Source organism: Amblyraja radiata, chromosome 2, assembly GCF_010909765.2.
Source record: "Amblyraja radiata isolate CabotCenter1 chromosome 2, sAmbRad1.1.pri, whole genome shotgun sequence".
NCBI classification, from domain to species: Eukaryota; Metazoa; Chordata; class Chondrichthyes; order Rajiformes; family Rajidae; genus Amblyraja; species Amblyraja radiata.
In genome coordinates this window covers 34,657,545-34,663,544 of record NC_045957.1, presented here as the reverse complement: position 1 = coordinate 34,663,544, position 6,000 = coordinate 34,657,545, and positions in this window count along the sequence as shown.

Here is a 6,000-nt window from a genome sequence, read left to right as displayed (position 1 = left end):
CACAAGTACAGGCCTGGAGTCATCAAACACTTCTTATACGTCAACCCAATCCTCCTTGGGAACAGTCCCGTAAATCTCCTCTGGATCCTCTCCTATGTCAGCAAATGCTTGCTTCCTAAGATATGTGACTCAAAACTGCTCACAATATTCCAAATGATGCCTGACCCGCATCTTATATAGCCTCAGCATTACATCCTTACTTTTATATTCTGGTTCTGTCAAAATCAATGCTAACATTGCATTTGCATTGCCTGAATTTCCCCGAAATATTACCGTTATGTATGTGCCATTAAATGAATTTGACGGTTGTAACCAAATGATCAAGAAGTTATTGCAACCTCCAAGGTATTTTACTTGTCGAGTAACCGAGGTATCCATTTATCGATGGGGAGAATGGGAAAACATTGAAGAAATTTGGAAGAGGTACAATATCAACAAGGTCATCAAGATCCATTCCGGCAGAGATAAATATGAATGGGATTCAGAATAAAATTATGCAAGCGTTTTCTGGGAATATTTGGTATTGATATTGGTTTAGTATTGCCACGCCTTCCGAGATACAGTGACTCATCAAGGTCTTCTTATCTGCACTCTCCTTGAACTTACTAGGTGTACAGGAAAAATTATTATATTACTGCATAAAATTTAAAAATGATTAAAAGCTATGGTATTAATAGGGTAACAACCAATAGTCCAGAAAATTTGCCAATCCAACACCACCAAAGTCCAGAAATATGCCTGATTAACTTAATTTTGCTATATGATTAAGAAAAGTCCAGCATGCAGTCCTCCTTGGACAAGTTCTGAAGAAGGCTGTATCAGCAGCTCTAACAGAACAATCCTTCATCCTCCTCCTCCTCTGCTTTCTCATCCGTTTAATTAGCCAGCATCCTATCACCACGTGTTGGTTTGTACAAGCAAACCAACACTGGGCATCTTGATACACACTGAGATTCTTGCATGGATTATATGTAAAGTTTGGAAATATTAACATTTTTTAAATCTTTTAAAACATTAAAGATATGAATGCTCAATGCCTAACTTTAAGATGCTGCTGGCATGCCATAAATCACCACGTTCCATAAACCAGAAAATTCATCATCAATTCAAACTATCCACTGGGGAAAAGACTTATACTTCAGGGTTTTAGTAGACTTCGTAATCTTCTGTGCTGCACTGTCACTTTTGCATTCTACGTAAAGCCATTCTTCACTGTCAAAAAAGTGACAATTTGACCAATATGGTACTTGCATTCAAATTTGGGTGTGCGATGATTGCAACCATTAAAATGGTCTCAGGCACAACATCAGATCTGGAAGAACTAGAAACTGCAGATGATGGAATTTCGAGTAAAATACAAAGTGCTGGTGTAACTCAACGGGTTAGTAACACCTGTGGAGGCGATGGACAGGCAACGTTTCGGCCCTGGATATTTCTTCATGTAATGGTCTTAGTGATGGATCCGGGCTTGATGGGCTGTTTGGCCCAATCTTCCTACTATTTCTTATTATATTTGCTTACTATAAATCTTTATGGGACGAGGGAATCACTGACAAGGGCAGTACGTTGTCCGGTGTGTATCCCTGAATTAGCTTCATTATAGTGATGGGTAATCACTTTGAAACAGTGGGAGTCCTTGAGATTAAAGCAATCTCACGGTGCCGTTGGCCCGAGCCTTGCAGTTTGGTGCAACTGCAATTGGACTCGTTAGACCGGGTATTTACCAGCTAACCATGATGTGGATCCATATTTCAGAGGTTAGAACGTAAGAAACGGGGTGGAACTCGTTGATGAAGGAATGTATGGGAGGCGTAGCCTTTTATTTCTCATGTCGTCCCGGGCAAAAATAAAATTTGCTGTTAGGTTTTAAAAGAAACTTATTCTTAAACTGGAACATTCTTATTTTGTTTGTTTTGTTGTTGCAATATTAACACCTACAATACGGTGAACGGCGTCAGGACATTGCCAGACATGGTGCCTCTGATTCCTTTGGGCACTTGCGTGAGGGTGTTGACCACGGTGCTCTCGGTGGTGTTGGTGTTGGTGTGGGAGCCGTCGTGCGGCGCCTTGGTGCTCGTGGCCGAGCCGAAGTTGGCGGAGGCATCGTCGTGGGCGTGAGAGCCCAGCGGCTTCTCCGGGTGGCAGGAGAGGATGTTAACGTAGCAGCGGCACATGGTCGGGCAGACGGCCTGCTCCTCGGCCTCGGTCGACTCGTTGTGGTGCAACACGACAATCGTCTTCTTGGACTCGGTGCAGCCCGACATGGCCAAGAGGCACGAAGCCAGGATCATTAGGCCAAAGCCGCCCGCCATCTTACTCACTTCTCATCGCTTTCTTCCACCCGCCCGTCACTGAAATAAAACATTTAAGAGATCCCCGGGGGTCCCCCTTTTGGGGTGGGGCGGGGCGGCTCGACGTCTTCCCTCTCTTTTTTGTTTTTTTGATGTAATGTTGTTTTCTCTTTCTCCCCCCACCCCCACCGGACCGCGATCGCTGGCTATCGCTGCCGCTGGATGAGTGGAGCCGCGGCCGTTGCCATGGTGACCGCGGCTGCCGCCCGCTCCCCGTCCTCCGGGCCGCACGCGCACTGCGCCTGCGCGGCCCCTTTGTTTCCCGAACCCGTCGCCCAGCTACCGCCGCCGCGTCATCAAAACAAAAGGGAACGCCCCGGGCGGGCGGGCCCACGTGCGCTCCACCTCACTCCGCGCCTGCACCCGGGGCCGGGTTGCATTTTGGTGGCGAAACACATCTTTTTTCCAGACCAAATAGTTATCGCAACGCTGGATTTGCGTCCACGGCAAAACGACGCGTGCATTTTATGAACACTTAGCATCACTTCTGATGAAGATTTCCCGCCCTTGAAAGATCGACTTTGTTTTTTCTCCCGCGTTTGTTTCGCTCTTGCTTCGAATTTCCAGCGATGCCAGCAAATTTTACCCGCTGCTCAATCTGTATACGATAGAACTTTATTTATCCCAGGAGGGAAACTGTATGTTGTATGACACCACCTTTAAGAATGCTCTATACGCAGTATAAGCTATTTCCCTCTGATTACAAACCTCCTCAGAACCGAACCACGTCTCGTTGTGAGGAAAGAGAGTCAACGTGAGGATTTTTCGACGACTTATGTGCGTTCTGGCTGGCAGTAATCCTATTTCCCCACAATAGTCAACCAATAATTGATTGAATTCAGATATGATCAAAAGGAAGATTTTTTCTAAGAGCAAAGGATGGCAGACATTGGAATTGTGAAATAAAACCAGAGAACATGAACACTCATTATACCAGACAAAGAAACCGAAGCAAAAAATCAAATCCATCACATTTCATCAGAAATGGAAAGTTTGAAAATGAATATGTTTTAAGGTACGGAGAATGTGTGAGAGGTGCAGAAAACATAGGAAATATTTTTAATGGCGTGGATACTGTAAGTGATTGAACGACACGGGTTGTGGTGACATCAGAGTAAGGGAGTGGTGAGGGCTTGCAACTCTATGTCTGGATGAAATGTAAATAAAAGACAAATGAAAACAGGGTAAAGAGGACAACAAACCCTACAAATGTTAGATATCTGAAGTAAAACAGAAAATACAAATAATAGAGTAGATAATGCAGCATTTATTGAGAGGGAAAGCAGGTAGATATGACCTTTCATCAGAACCAGCCAGTTCTGATACAAACTGAAACCAGCATTTTCCTACTATAACCCAAATAACATTTGTCTAATCTTAACACCAATCACCGCCATTGTAATTTTGTGTGAAGTAGTAACTCGGTACAGAGGAAAAACAATCTGAATGGTCGCATAGCTTATATAACTAATAACGGCCCTGTAGCCAGCAATGTAAGTAAAAATGGCATGGATACTATAAAATACAATAAGCAAATTGAATAGTTCTTGGAAAATAAGACAAGTATGGGTATATGAGAGTGGACGGGTTATGGAATAAAATTTAGGGGAACTGAATTAATGGAAATGCTCTGCGAAACAACATAGACTCGATTGGTCAAATGGCATCATGGTTTATTATAAATAATATGAGAAAAAATCGTGCATAAATATTTAAACATGAATTAGTCAATGTTATAATAGAGCATTCCAACTATTAGATGTTTTGACACCGATCAAAGAAAATTCCTATTAATATTTTGATGCGTAAAAAATAATGTTTTCCTGTACCAGAAAAAAAAAATAGTCACCATGTTAGATTAATTGCACCATTTCAATTCTAGTATTACAAAAGACCAACTGAAATGTATGGGACTTCTCATTTATAATCTCTTCTAAGTGACTCAGAAATATGAATAACCCATGGCAACAATACACAGAGAGTGATTGATATCTGGCACACACGACCAGGAGGTGGCAGAGTAGCTCAGCGCTAGAGTTGCTGCCTTCCAGCGCCAGAGACTCGGGTTCGATTCTAACTACATGTGCTGTCTGTACAGAGTTTGTACATTCTCCCAGTGACCGTGTGAATTTTCACAGTGCTCCACTTTCCTCCCACATTCCAAAGATGTGCAGATTTGTTGGTTAATTGGCTTCTGTAAATTATCCCTAGTGTGTAGGGTAAATCTAGTGTATGCGAATTACTGGTCGGTGTGGATTCGGTGGGCTCTTTCTATGCTATATCTCTAAAACTAAGTTGGGGAATCAAGAGGGTTAATATGTTTAAGATTTATTTATATAGACACTTAAATCGGCAAAAGATAAAGAATGGGGACCTATTGTGGCAATAACTCTTGTACTTGGTGACTTAAAGTACCCACTTCTGTACTCTACAACTCTTACTTTCTGTGGCATACCAAAAAGATTAAAAAGAACAAAAATATGTTGCAGATACTGGCAGGTCAAGCAGCATTGTGAGGAATTCAGCTGTTCATGTTTTTGAACAAGGACTCTTAATTCAATTCAATTCAACTTCAATGTCATTGCACAAATACAAGTATGGGTACAACGAAATGCAGTTTAACGTCAGTCCGTAGTAATAGTGCAATATAGAAATAAAAATACAGAATAATCAAACAATGTGGACGGAGAGACCAGAAAAGCGTGAAAACAAGCATGTTTCAGAAAAGGTGCAGAAAACAGAGGGAATGTCTGAAATGGCACAGTTGAAAGCTGCGAAGTCAAAAATTACTTTAAAAGCCAGCAGTTAAAAATGAAAAGAATAAAAAAACAAGGCAGAAACAAAGAGTTGCAGTGATATATCCATGGGGAACAATAAAAACAGTCGTAATTTTAAATTGCTAAATTCAATAGTAAATTCTCAACCCTGCAACGTTTTAAGAAGGAAGAAGGGGTGTTGTTCCTTGAACTTGCATTGGAAGCACTTGGACTAATATAGTAGTTTTAAGCACAGGTGTCATTGGGAGTGGGATGGTGAATTAAAGTGACAGGTGACTAGAAACTCAGTCACACTTTCAAATTAGATGGACATGCTCTGTAAAGGATAACCCCAATCTGCTTCTGTTTTGTCCACAATTTGGTCCAAATACCAAAATAAAAAGCTAGACACAAAATGCTGGAGTAACTCCAGTGGGACAGGCGGCATCTCTGGACAGAAGGAATGGGTGACGTTTCGGGTCGAGACCCTTCTTCAGACTCTTCTTCAGTCTCGACCCAAAATGTCACCCATTCCTTCTATCCAAAGATGCTACCTGTCACGCTGAGTTACTCCAGCAATTTGTGCCTATCTTTGGTGCAAACCAGCATTTGCAGTTCTTCCTGCTCAAGAATAAAAAGCTTTTGTGTTATAATTTTTCGAATAAGTTGGCTGACAAACAGTGAAATTGTCAATTACGCTGAAATTATTTATGGGAATGTTCATTGGTATGAAAAACATGGGTCACTTGGCCCTGTCAACCCACATTGAACACCAGGGGCGCCGTACGATTGGCAGCCTCTGCCAACAGTCTGTCTGTTTTTTCGTCTTTTTGTTATTTTTAGTCTGTTTAAAAGTATGTGTTTGGAGGTTTCTTAGTCTTTTTATGTGGGGG